At 44.7% G+C, this 14500-nt stretch overlaps 1 protein-coding gene across 15 annotated transcripts in view; it reads right to left on the bottom strand.

Annotated features, from left to right (window-relative positions):
* Nucleotides 1-7473: 7473 nt before the first annotated feature.
* The window catches only part of LOC115076728 (galactosylgalactosylxylosylprotein 3-beta-glucuronosyltransferase 1-like), a 34595-nt gene continuing 27568 nt past the window's right edge, over nucleotides 7474-14500 (bottom strand). For 13 of the 15 annotated variants that reach the window (XR_003852855.1, XM_029578529.1, XM_029578524.1 and 10 more), the window contains one exon: nucleotides 7474-7773. The gene's annotated coding sequence lies outside the window, so the exon portion shown is untranslated. Of the gene's footprint in view, nucleotides 7774-10897; nucleotides 11263-13182; nucleotides 13362-14500 lie in introns of all 15 variants that reach the window. The other 2 variants (XR_003852856.1, XR_003852857.1) reach the window with 2 other exon arrangements.

Raw genomic sequence — 14500 nt, 5'->3', positions numbered from 1 at the left:
ACTTTCTCTTCCCCTCTCCCTTCCCAGATTCCTCCTTGCTTTCCCCTCCACTCTCCTTTCATCTCAGGGTCCCTCCCTGCACTCCCCCACCTCTCACATAACCCCCAGGATCCCTCACTACTTTCTTTTCCCCTCTCCCCAGGGTCCCTCTCCCTCCAAAATAATTCCATGCTCCCCTCTCCACTTTTCCTTCTCCCTTCCCCCTCCACCCCCAGATCTCGCTGGTAATTTTCTAAAAAGAAAAGGTCCCAGGACAGTGTCAGTGGCCTCCATCTTCTACTCCAGTTGAAATTGGGATAGGGTATTAAATTCAAAAAGGTTCCAGGCCAGCAGACTGACAGTGATCTGGGCCCCGGACAGTAAATGTCATTGGCCCCTAACCACTCATCTGAGGCTAAAGGTGATGAGGGCTCTCGGGCACTGCCCTATTGCGTTAATGGTCAGTCTGGTTCTGGGTTGGCGACCTGGCAGAAAATCACCATTCCTACTCCCTTTCTCTTCCCCACCTCTGCCAACAGGATTGCTCCTTGTTCTCTCCATTGCTGGGCTGCGCTGCCAGCGGGGGAGGGGGGGGGTCTAAGGGTGGCCAGAAGAAGAGAATTGGCTGGGGGCAGGGGTAAGTGGTTTGCCTGGGCTTTCTCCACCCCTACGTTACGTTCAGCTTGGCACTAGTGCGAAGTGACAGAAAAATCTTGCCCGCTGGTCACTGAGAAGCTTAGCACTGAGCCTGGTACTGCTAGTAAGAAGTGTAACCGGCTTCCTTCCTCCACGTTCTTCACAGTCTCACCCAGAGTAAGCCCAAATATCCGCCCGTAAGATAACAAGCACAGCCGCCATGGGGCACCTATTCCAATGGGGGAAAACCCGAGGAAAACGCTGCTAAATCTGCTTGATGTTCTGGTCCTGTTCTGTTCTGTATTCACTTGGATACGCGAGGCCGAGAGGAGCACAGGGAGAAGACAAATAGAAAACTGAGGTCTCATGATGGCATGGTTAGGTTGGCACCCTTGTTAACCCTGGAAATAGTATTTTTTTTTATAAATGACAAGTTCCCAGTTATGATAGGGGTTCTTGTGTGGATTTAATGAGCCACCATGCTACTGCTTTTACCCAGATGCCCATTTTCATGGCCCTGTGGCGTGCCCCCGAGAGAGGCTGAAATCTGCTTTCTAGAAAGCTTCCACCCCCAATCACACCAAGGCTGAGAAACTAACGCAAGGCAGCTGTCTTGGCTCAAAACATCCTTTTCTTTGGTAGACACAGATTGTGTGCAGTTGCACTTGCATGCGTCCCGATAATTTGCCTTGAAGGCAGAATTAACCAGAACCGCATAAGAGATGGACCCCATTAATATTTAAGATTTTCTGAAGCAGTGTCCCTGCCATTTTGCATCTTCTGTGTCTAGTGCCTTCCCAGTGACCTCCAGAGAGTGTGTTTGAACTTCGAGATATATCTGGGTACCTTTTAAAAGTCACCTTTATGAATGTTGTGTGGAGCGAGCAGATCTCGGTGCATTACAATCCAGGATTCCCGTGTCTGAGGCTCTGAAGCTCTTTATCACCTTCACACAGTTTTGAGTTTAGATCTGTTTATGTTCATAACTGTGCTCCTATGCATAATGTGTTAAGCAGTACGTTATTCATTGTCAAGACTGTGCCTTTACATTAGCATTAAACAAGGGCAGTACCTTTTTAGAGGGTAATTTTAAATCACATTTCTGCGATTACAGGAGTGCTTTATGTGTAGAAATAATCTTTTACAAAACTGCCCACCTAATATACGGGTAAACTTATGTGGGCACTTTACCCGGACTGAGCAGAGGGGTTCCCAGGGGGGTGGGGTTTATATTGCACACCTACTTTTCGATTTTAAAAAGTAGGTGTATAAACATTTCCCAAGAACGCGCCCGGATTTAGGCATAGGCAATGGCCTCCGGTGCCAAATTGTAATCGGCGCCAGAGCATTGCCTGTTCCCATGCCTCTATCTGGACTGGCCTCCGAGCCGTGGCAGCCTCCACTCCAGCCCCAGCAGCAGCAGCAGCTTTGAAACAGAAATGTAGCGCCGGGGCCTCCAGCCTCTCGTCGCGCTCTCGAGGCCCTGAGGAGGCCCATGTGGGTGGAGGGGACGGGCACCGCAGGGCTGTTAGAGCGCAGGCCAGAGGCTGTTTCAAAGCGGTGTTTTGCCGCTGGAGTGGGTGACTGCAGTAGCTCAGAGGTAACAGGGAGGACCAGGGAGGAGAGCAAATGGCGGGAGAGCCAACGGGGATCCCTCTCCTTCACATTCTTCGTACTTCTGACTAATGACTTTGCTATTGGGGGGGACGGACGGATGGACTGGTGTCAATGACACACAGACACACGCACGCTGCCTATGGGCACCGAATTATACAAATCCGGCCCTTACGAAGAAATGAGTGCTGACGTTTTTGCAAGTGTAAGTGCATGCGAGCCTAATTTGGCCCGGATAATTTTCGAACCGCGTGTTAAGTCCGCATAGATGACTGGTGTAACTTGCGTGTGCTTTGCGCCGGCTAATGTACGCACGATGTTACGGAATTCTCCCCAAAAATGTGGTGTCACGTCCTTAATCCTTTGGCATGCTGTTGCATATTTTCCGCATTTTCGGAAATTCCTGGCAGTCTGTTAATTCAACTCTGTTAGAATTTACCACCACTAAGGAGCTGGTAATTACTTCAGCAGCAAGCTGAGAAAACCAGGAGCAAGCATGTTTCTGCAGTCTTACATGAACTCCGCTGCCCCCCCCCCCCTATCACCACCCATATCGGAGATGTTAGACCTGGTCTATAAGTGACTTAATTCGTGCAGGCCAAGGAATCTGGCTGACCACCTGGTGCAATAAGAGCCAACTAGGGAATACAGAGATTCTCTGCAGCAGGGATTGCTTGCAACCCTGGCTCTCCAAGTAGAAACACTAGCATGCAGCTTTATTTCCCAGAATTATGGAAGCTGGTGCCACAGGATGTTTGAGTGGGGGGGGGGGGAATTATCTGACATTTAAGAGAAAAATTAAGGCCTGGCTTTATGAGTAAGAATTTAATTAAATCTGCTGAACACAGGAGCTGAGTCAGTTATGCCACGAGCGAACCCAATGATTAAGTGCTAGGACTAGCTGTTAAGCTGTTATTTAAGATATCGAAATGGCTAAGATGAGGGTCTGACAAAAGGAAAAGAGGGGAGGGGGTAGAAATGGAGAGAGGGGGCATTTTAATGGTTGCGATGTACAATTTATATAAGAAAATAGTTTGTATTTCAGTCTTGTGTATTTTGTTATTTTTGATTACAAACTGGTTTGTTGGAGTTTTTATTGTTTGCTGTTTTAAGGCCACTGGCAGGAACGTGGGTTATCAAATAACAAGAAATAGAATAATGAATTAAAAAAAAAAAAAGACATATTTTAAAAGAATGACTTCCAGGATTGCTCAAAATGTAGTGCTCTTAGTAGCTAAGTAAGAGACGTGAACTCATAATAAAGGACTAGAGATAACGATTGGCCAAAGGCTTTGCCGCAGAAGGGATGTACCTATATCAGATTTATTTCGCTAGGTCATAGGTACTGCAGGTGTATTGTCAGAGCTGTAGCCTCAGAGTGTACACACACACACGTTACATCATTATTTTTACAATAGTTATCTCCATGTAGTAGGACAGTAAATAATGGACTTTCAAACCCCCCACACACGTCTCTCTTTTCTGACCTACCAGGTAGGTGCCCCTTCCATTCCTTAGGACTGCTGTTTCAGCCAGGTCAGTCCTCTCCATTTCACAATTTAATTTTACAGTTTCAGCGCCACATTCTCTCACAAAAGAGAAACCTAACATTTAAAAACCTAATTCTAATTGTACTCAGTTTTGATCTGCTCTGTATGCTCTCTTGCAGCCTCAGGAGGCCAGAAAACCTGCCCAACAGACACCAGATGCAAGTCTTTGCTTAAGGCTTAGCATCCCATGGAAGATCTTTCTGAAGAAATGAAGCAAATATATTAAAAAGACATAGTAACGTCTCCGTCTCAGCTTGAAATTACCTTTGTGCAAGAGGCTCTAGCCAGCCTAGTGTGTTCTGAGTCCACAAATGGGGATGTTCTTTTTTTTTTTTTTATATCTTCAGAATTTCAGATAAATACCTAGAAGCCCACTTTCTCTCCTCTCCCATTACCTATTCTTTTCTTTTCTCTCAGCCCCTTCTTTTATTCTTTCCCTTCAATTCTTCTCTCTGTCCCCTTCTTGCACTCCTTCATTTTCCGATATTTTATGCTACAGCAAACTCTGATTACAAATATCTGTTCTCTTTGTATGCGTCGTGTAAAGACATGATTTTTGTCACCCGAGGCTAAGGAAGAAAACCCATTGACTGAAGAGTTCCTTCCACATTTATCTTCTTGTTTGCCTCTGGGGAATGCAGTAGTTATCATCCTTATTAGTAATAGAATTTATCCTTTTGTTACCTTGATATTTCATTTTTTCCATCAGGTAAAGAAAATCATGCCATCCCTTTCAGTTGAAAGAGAATTTAAAAGCAACCTCGAAGAATAAATGTCCCTGTTTGTGAGTCTGAATGCCATGTCTTAGGCTATCCAGCAGGGAGACCAAATATCAAAAGTCAAATGCTGCTTTGAGGGGCATTTTGTGTCTTGTGTAGTGGGAAAGAGGAATATGCCCTATTACTCTGTAATGCAAAGTTCTAGTAGCTGTATTGTTACCAGAGAAAATCAGTCACTGCAGGTTATGATATTGTAATTATTACTGAACCAGCCCAAGAATAATCAAATAATGTTCTGAGACCATCTTGGTATCTTCTTCAGATATTATACTGGAAGGAGGGATCGATGTGGCCTTGAAATCGTATAGATTACTACTACATTTGTTTCATTATTCTTATGTTAGTTGAAGATATCCCAATGTACTAAGATTCCTAGACCTGCTGACATGCATTGCACTGGATGACATTTTTGCTGGATAGAATTACAAAAAAGTGGTTTGGTTTTGTTTTTTTAACCCAAACATTAATATTGTCCTCCAAATGCAGAGCACTTGACCATGCTGCCGTCATGCAAACATCTGGTAATGTCAGCTGATGTGCAGGAGGTGCAGAATGCAGCGGGTGGTGGATGGATGGTGACACTGTATCAGCGCCAAAACCAGAACTGAAAAGACCTGAAAGATGTCCCACAGCATTCACAGCATCATTCAGTCGCCATTTCATTACTAGGCTTACCACTCTTTTTATTCAAATATGTAATCTAGTGAAGCACCTTTTTCTTGGTAAACAGTGTTATCTATTCAGCACTTATCCTTAGTTCCTTAGTTATTGTTGTAGTTTTAAGCGTGCCTCCCATGGCACTGACTCACTTTCCTGACCAGAATATGAATGGATGTCTTGAAGGTACATAATACAGTTCAAGGTATCACAAAAACACTGCATGAGTAAACTGAAGCATCATTTCTTCCCTCATCAGTGGCTCTCTGATTATTTCTACCATAAACCAAACTAGCGATTCTCTTCTGTAATACTTTCCTGGCTTTTTCAGGATTGGTTCAGAGGACCTGTGCTCAAGGATACAGTATTGGACTAGAGCAAAGACAGACCAGCCAAGAGCAGAGAAATTGCCAAAAAAAAATTGTTGCTGTTATTTCCGGGAATTTCTCTTTCGTTTTAGAAGCAACAAGCGTGTGTTATGGTAAATATAGCGGTGTCAGATTGGTAGCACCAGTGTTTATCCCTAATATATCACAATGGGATTCTCTATGGGGTGAGAAAATGTTTTCAGTTCTTCTCATTTCTTCATGTGGTTACTGGGGAGTGCCAAAGAGAGCTAATTTTAGGAAGGTGGGTATATCTTTAGCCCAGCATTCTCCTCCTGCTGCTTTGTCGTCTTAGTCAATTGGAAGCAGCCTCTTTTGGGTTATAATGCCATGAGCACTATTTGCCAGAATTAATTTCGTCCGTGCTGTCTACCCAGGCTTCTGTCCTCCCTTTTTATATCTCATTCCCCCCCCCCCCCCCTCACTCAGCCCAGTTATCCCAGCGACCGTGTCATGGCCTTCCCTGCTGCTGATAGAGAGGAGGTATGGTGTCTAGGCAGGGAGCATTCCTTGGAGAGGTCAGGTGGTCGGGAGCCACCGTCTTCTGCCCAAGGCACTTGCTGTTCTCTGCAGGTTGAGGTGCAGGTGGCCACCAGGCCTTCTCAGAAGGAATCAGGAAGGACCCAAAGACCAGAACAGGGACCAGGACCAGAGCAGGAACCAGACGTGTAGGGGAAAAAAATGGCCAGGCAACACAGGATATCACGGAGCAAACTCTGTGTGGACTGTTAGCCCACCAAAGGTGTGTCAGTCTAGAGCTTCTTATATAGAGTCCTCTTTTTGGGACGCACCTGATGCTGGTCCGATAGGGAGCCTCCAGCTCGGATCTCCCTAACTTTACTTTGCTAAGTATTTTCTGCAGGGTACTTGGTGATTTGGAGTCCTTGTGACTCCACTGCAGGATCCCCTGGTCTTGGACACCCAGGGCCAGTCCCTACTGACGGACAGTCCTTGGCCAGGGGGCCACAAACCACGGCTTCCTCTAGAACCTGGTGAATGGGGCCCCTAAACCTGGCTGATAGGTGTTGCCCTTGAGTAATGGCTGAAACTCTCTCCCTCTGCAGCATCCCCAGTCCTGGCCAGCCCAGGGAGCAGAGGCCTGACCTGGGAATCAAACCCATCTTTTCCACATGGCAACATGCGGCACTTGCCACAGGACCTAGCAGGCCAGCCCAGGAAGGTGTTATACAGCTAATGATGTTTGGACTGGGCTCAGTAAGATTTCACATAGGTCACTAAGCAGATTTCAGAGAGTAATGATTTTCAGTTTACACCAACCTGAGCCAGATTTGTTTCATGGAATCTTTTCCCTTCCTGCTCTTCCTACTGCACTATTTGCCAGAATTTACTTCGTCCATGCTGCCTTGACTTTCTACTTTAAGGTGAAGTCCATGGTGAATTTTCTTTGTGATGGATGAGAAGAAGGAGAAACTATCTTAGTTTTATCCATGCATAACATAACTTACAGGATCTTTTCCAAGTTTTCCCACTCCTTTAAGGAAAAATAAGTTGAATCCCTGCCTGGTGAAGTTGCAGGCAGCCTCTTTGTGTTATGGCCCATATTGCATGTGATCTCTTGTCAAGTTTCATTTGGGCTGTAATTATCTCAGCAAGAAATTGGCAAACCAGCCGGGTGCAATTATTTGGAAGTTCTGGGTGAGCTGCGGTCCGCACTTCTGTATGCAGGCTTATAAAAGAGCTGTTTATGTGTTAGGTTACGTAATGAAGTTCAGAATAATAGCAGAAGGTGCTACCCCATTCTCATACAACAATGAGCAGCCTAAGGGGGCACCAGCCTCTGCTATATTCTTTACACTGTGTGTTCAAAGGTTCAGAGGCATTGTACGTTCTACAAAGAGCAACAAGGAAGGGTGAGGCTGGAATAGATTTTATCATCAACTGCAACAAGAAAGGAAGTCTAAAGTATATAACATGCTCTTGAAATGTGCTTAGGACCCATCCCACCACAGTTACTATAAGCTGTTCACCGGGGGACAAAGAGATTTTAGGTTCTCCCAGAAGGCTACCTAGGATTATGGGAAGTCTTTAGGTATCTTCTTGACCAGTTTTTCTTCACTGTCTATTAATTCTGCCTCTACAAGGTCTGTTCTCCCAGACTCCCAGCTCCTAGAATGAGTTCTCCATCACATCTCAAGACGTGGATCCCTCACCCTGCAAAAGATGTCAGAAACGTTGTTGTAATTATTGAGGTAGCATATCTGCACACATACGAGTGACTTATTTGCATGAATATTATGCTGATAGGGGCATGCAGTGTGACTAGCAGAAGCAATGGTTACCTTTCATGTTTGAGATCAGGATTCAATTACTTATCTTACAATTTTTTATATTCTGCACTATCCTGGACAAGTAGTTCAAAATTTAAATCCAGTGAGGGATCCTAAAAAAACAATGGGTCTCAGCTGAACAGCACCTCCCTTGAGAGGGATATCCTTAAGCTCTTGTTATTAATAATTGAGCTGGATAAAGGTCGCTATTCATATTTATCTGGTTGTTAGCTATTGAAAAGGTCTAAAGTTAGCTCAGAGTTATCTGGGCATGGGCTGCGCCGTAGTATATCCCAGCTAAGTTAACTGGATATGTTTATCCAGCTGAGTTTCCTAGCCAGATATTGTTTGAAATTGGACCTCATAGCAGTCTGTTTTACCTCTTACCTTTTTATTTACTTTCCTAACAAAACGGTTGGTTGCCCTTGCAATATCTCCTTTTAGTTTTGCTGACTGCTCTTCTGTTTTCCCTAGATTTTTCCCATCCAGCTATCAACTGGTTGAGGTACTCCCCCCATTTTAAACACAGTTGGTTTTCCTGAAGTCAAGGAGCCTTGTCGTCATTGAATGAACCTTCAGTGCCTGTGTTCTAATACTGAACCACAACATCTGGTGATCAGATCTCAGATAATCATCCACTTCAACACTGTAAACACATTCTCCCCATTGTTAAGCACCAGGTCCAATATAATCATCTCCTCTCGTGTGGGTTCTATTACCAGTGGATGGAACAGTTCTCCCTGCACGGGATCCAGGTTATCCCTACTCCTAGAAGCACGCCAGCTGCGATGTCCCAATCAACACTGGCAGACTGAAATCACCTAGCAATAGCACCTTACCTTCCATAGCAACTTTATGATTATCCTCCATTACATTTCTATCCTTTTCTTCTGCCCGTGATGGAGGTCTGTATATTTCACCACTATAAACAGATGTTCCATTCCCTCTTTCCAGATTAACCCACACTGCCTTCTCCTTACCTTGAGCTATGCAGGTCTTTTGCTTTGATATTTTTATATACAGTGCCATTTTTCTTCCCTTTCTTCTTATGCTGCCCATCCTAAATGGATTGTAGCCTGGTATAATTATATCCCAATTGTGGTTTTCCCCCCCCGCGTATCTCACCTCCATGATAGCCACTGCATCCAAATCAGCATCTTTATGACTGCCTATAGATTCAGGACTTTATTTCCCATATTATAAGCATAGTTTTCCCTCTTTTCCCCATTTCTCTATAAATGTTTACACATTCACTTTTACTTAGCTTAAGACTTTGTTCACCCATCCCCGATGATTCTAGTTTAAAGCCCTCTTCCATAGGTGTGCCAGTCTGTTTCGAAGATGCTGCACCCCTTCTTCGGGTGGATCCCATCGCCACCCAGCAGTCCTCCAACCATCATTCCATGCTCCAGGAAGCCGAAATGCTCTCTTCTACGCCATCTTCACAGCCATTCGTTCATGCATGGCTCATGCTGACATTACCGAATTCAAACCGATTCCAGCGGGAAGTGACTTTTTGCAATGGAGCTGGCAAGGCCAACGTAGTTGGAAAGCACATTTCTCACCGTGTTTTATTGTCTCTTTCTGACAAACTGGCACCAGTCTGAAGGGGGGGGGGGGGGGGGAGAATTGGCGATAGCTGCAGCAGCAGGGAGGGAGGGTCAAACTGACCCAAAGTTTACATTGCTCTTTTTAGAGTACTGGGCAGATTAATATTACCAGCAGATACTTCTCCATCCCATCTTACTTCTCCCCACATAAAAAAAAAAAGACCAAAAATAGTTTAATGTATATTCTAGGGAGGAGTACAGATCTCTGCTGACATGAGGTTGGCTCTTCCTGTGCCGTGCCAGATGGCAGCCTGGGGTGGTTCAGACTCCCCTTTCTCGTGCAGAGATAGCGGACTGGTTGTGTACCGCGTAAAAGGTTTCCGTGTACCCCTGCTTGAGACCCACTGGGAAAGAGGAAGAAGTAGTGAATGTTCTGAACTTCCGCTGTTCTTAGCACCTGCTAACTGCAATTATGATGATTGAGGGGCCAGGACATAAAAAGGGTACAATTTAAAAGGCTGGGGTTGTCTTTTTCTTGCAGGTAAAAAGCAAGAGTTAAACCACCTAAGTCAGTCCTAGCCGGGAAAGTGAGCTTTTAGCTTCCTGACGGTATACATAACGTTTGGCCACATAGAGAAGAGGCATTCTGGGAGGGGGTGGGGATTGTTTCAGAGGCATGTTTGGAAGCTATTGCACATGCTGCTGTCATTTTCAGAAATGTACACATGCAGTAGGTGTGCCACTAATGCACGCATCCTATGCTATCATCTGACACTCTCTTAAGTGCACAGGCAGACTTTTAGCCACATCGCAAGCCAATACTTACACAAAATGAGCCTGAATTTCAAAAGCATTTACTTGCATAAATTAACTTTTTTGAAAATTAGCCCCCGCAGTTGTACGCATAGGCGATTTCTCATGTACTTTACAAAGATGTTCCTGGGGAAGGGAAACAGTTTACTTGTATACTTTTGTTTTTAAAAAATAAGTGCAGGTGTATGCCATGCAGGGTTTAGCATACACCCCCTAATTTTCAAGGTGAACCTATGCACCTGTCTGCTTTGAAAACTAGAGTGGTTATAAAATTGCCCTCTGTATGCGCAGGTGTCTTGTGCTTGGAAATCGACTGGGTTGGTGCGGGCTGAAGTTGTACAGGCGGACATGGCCAGCTCGGCGCCCAGATGGAAACGCACCCCTCTGTGACTTGCACAAGGTCACACAGGAAATCAAAACATTCTAGGAACAGGTTGTTTGATGTCCTAATCTTTGTACATGGAATCACCAGTAGACACCTGATGAGTAAGACTGGGGATGTGGCGAGTCACCTTATGATGACCATGATTCAGGAGTTTTGACTTCCGGGATATGGTGCCATCTATCTCCCTCCCTCCGCAGCACCCTGCAAACTGATGGCAAACATTCCTTAACATACTTTAAGACCTAGGGTTGGCCCAGTACCTCAGCAGCAGCAGCATGGCACCCTCCATGGGATATGAGGAGCCTGGTTCAGTTCCTGTACAGGGCTTCTGTTCCAAGCCAGGGAAATTGTAGGGGTGGTAGTCACAGTCCCTTAAAGGGAAGGGAGTCTCGGCCAACATGTAATAGCGACACCTGCTGACTGGTTCAAGGATAATCACAATCTGTGCCGTCAAGCCATGACCTTGATGGCCAGGCTAGGCTTAATGGGGTTAAAAATGGAGCAAAAAAAGCCTTGGGTATCTGCAAATGAAGGCTGCCGACCAATAGTGGTGTGGGGATGGTCGGGGGGGGGGGGGGGGGGGGAGGTTTTGATTGAGCTGGCAGCCCAAAAAAGCTGGAGGAAGCTGCTGAGAAAAAAAAACCAAATATGATTTTATATTTTTGTTCTTATGTAAATTGCATTTTTTATACATTTGTTCAGTACTCTGCCATTATCCAGCCCTGCACATCTGTTAAATCTGTTTCTAAAATTGCTTATCATTCAGAGCAAATCCCCGCTCATGCAAATAATTTAACTGTAATTTTACAGAAGTCTCTGGTATAGTGTCACACCTGCAGAAAACATAAGAGCAAAAATTGTTAAATAGTTCGCATCACAAAAGGAACATTCTGTGCATTCACTAAATGGAAGAAATATCTTTGATTACAGGAAATGAATGCAGAACGAAATTGTGTTCTTTTAGGGTCTCCGGTGCAGCATTCTGAGAGTCTTATAAGGTCCCAAAGAAAAGAGGAGTGTCTGAAGTTTTTCATTACTTATATTGGATCAACATAATTATACAAAAGAGGATGTATGTGAATTTTTGAGACCATATAGGTCCCTTCAACAGGTGATAATTTGAAGCTACAACCAGGGAGATAGCCAGGGCAGTGCGAGAGGGGCACTGTATCCAGGCACTTCTCTAAGGGGGATGCCTAATGAAGACAAATGCTTCAGTCTACTAAACCAAATTTGTAGTATCCTGCAAACTAAACTGTCTGGGGGGTGGGGGGGGAGGGTTAATTTTCACCTGTCTGCGACAGTGCAAGATCCCAGGTACTTTTGTACCCACAGACCTTGTATGACGGTTATAGTCCATGGGTTGCCCCAGAAATGAGTGGCCTAAGCATTTGGAGAGTCAAATCCAGGCCACCGACGGTAGAAGGTCTTCCGCCTATGCCAGCCACCTTTCCCTATGGGTTGAGCTCTCCAGTGCTGGGGGCTGGCAAGGAAAGAAAAACAAGGAACAAGCGGCCCAGAATGGAGTGAGAAGCCCGGAACAAAGCAGGAAGCCAGGAAGGGTAACGGGCGGAAGCGTTGATTGTAGAGTCTGCAGACAAAGTCTGCTGGATACGGGATCAGTGCTAGAGTACGAGGACTGGATAGATAGTCCAAGCAGCTCACAGCGCCACCTGCAGACCAGAGGAGAATCCAGCAACTGATCCGTACACCTTGCCTTGTAACTAAAAAGTCTTCAAAGGGAAACTTCTTGGGTGGCTTCCCTTTGAAAATAGACTTTGCAGTCTGTGGGTCCATAAGCACCCATGAACTTCCTACTTCTATGGGTGACAGAATGGGGCATTGAAAATAGATTTGATTTTCAAATCTACGTGTGCATTTTCCCTCTCTGACGCACCCTTGTCCCCAGGATGGCCCTGGTTTGCCTAGCATAGACAGATGTCCCTCCATGGACCTGGTAAATGCAATTTTCACTCTGACTGGTTAACGCCTTAGGTACCCAGCTAGATTCCTTCAGAAATTGTCCTTGTTATTTTAACGTTTTAGTTTTTCAAGGGAGGAACATCCGGCGGACCTTCTGCCCAAAGGCATTAAATGTCTTGCTGCCCCCTTGGGTTCAGCCCACTCCTTGGATAATTCTTATGTTGATATGAAAAGAAAAAGTCATAACCTGCATAGAACAGGGTTTTCAATGGTTTTCCCAGTGGGTTGCACCAAGCCCTACTGAACCTTCCCCGATCCAGTTCAAATCTAGGTTTGGCTTGGCAACCATCTGACTTGCATTTACTCATATAAATTGGTCACCTTTAACCTAAGTCAAATTAGTTTCAGATTTTGTCTTGTGACTATCTGCAGATTTAAAAACTAGTCAAAACTAGGGTGATGATCTACAAACATTAAGTTGAACATTAAGTGCAAACATGATCATATTTTAATTTGGACCGGGTCACAAAGATCCAGCCTGCCCAAGCCATGAATAAACCAGATTTATCCACACTGGTGGTTTGGATTCATCCAAGCTAAGCTATGAAATTTTTGGACTCACCTGGATGGAGCCACAGAAGATCCTGATTCACCCAAATCAAGCCACAAATATTCAAGATTTCTCTGGATCTCATCCTCAGCCTGTCAGGGTTTGACTCTTGATTATCCAAACTCCACCCCCAGATCTGGATTTAATTCAAATTGGTTTCATCCATCCATAGTTTTCTACTTAGCAACAAACTAAATGGGAAATAAAGCAACAGCTTTAAAGTAATTTGCAATAAAATGAATATTTATGTGCGGGGGAAACCAGGGCACTGCTATACCCTGATACAGAAGGCTGCCTTCTGAAAAAAGGGAAAAATCCCTACCCTGAACCTGCATATGTGAAAAGGAGAGATTTCCAGACGCAATTTAGAGAGATGATCATTTTCCATGCTAAAAATAATTAAGAGTTATATTTTTAGACCCTGTTCAGACAGATCCAGGGCTGGGATCTGGTGCTTTGATGAGCCTTCATTTGCAGTTACCTGGGATATTTTTTTTTTCCCTCTGTTTTAGATCACCTCCCAATTCACTTAGTCCAGTCGTTGCAGTAGCAATCCTCTGCCAAGGGCCTTGCATCAGGGCGCCTTCCAAAACCCCTGCATTTATGGCGCCTAAATCAGACCACTAGGTGTCCATCGTGCAACGACTCATGACTCCCTCTCTTCCAGAGAGTGCTGCTGCCTATCCAGGCCTGGCTTATCTGGGGAGCAGAAGACCTGATGCAGGAATGGAACCCAGCCTTCTCCACATGGTTCCTCACACAGCGCTGTCACCAAGTCACTGGGCCGGCTCCACTTATTAATTTTAAGTGGGGGAAAAAAAAAAAAGGAGATCTAGGGAACACAACAGGATATGCCCTCTTGCTCTAAATTAGAATTTGCAAGGAAACCTCATATTGCTGTGAGTAGGAAGTTGTGCGTTTTCTCTGAAATTTTGTATTTCCTGGATTGGAAATAAGATAAGTGCCGCCTAGGTGGGCCTCATTTACTAAAGCTTTTTCTCATAGACACAAACTCTGGAATACTCTCCCACCTGAACTCAAATCAGTGCAATGCCCCGTTGTCTTCAAAAAAAGACTTAAGACTTGGCTCTTCCACCAAGCTTTTCCATAATTTCAGCTGGCTGAATTCATCTCTGCCAAGGTCCCCTTTAGGTCTTTTTCAATCAATCTATAAGAGAACTACTTAAAAACTCAGGTTTTCAAACAACCGACAAGAGATCTATATAAGAAAGAAACAAGTTCAACTCTAAACATTCCTCGAACCCCAAAGAATACCCCAAAGAACAACACAAATAATACCCCAAAGAACTCATCAATTCAATTCAAATCT

The sequence above is a fragment of the Rhinatrema bivittatum genome, chromosome 15 (assembly GCF_901001135.1).
Source record: "Rhinatrema bivittatum chromosome 15, aRhiBiv1.1, whole genome shotgun sequence".
NCBI classification, from domain to species: Eukaryota; Metazoa; Chordata; class Amphibia; order Gymnophiona; family Rhinatrematidae; genus Rhinatrema; species Rhinatrema bivittatum.
This window is presented reverse-complemented; position numbering and strand designations above follow the sequence as displayed.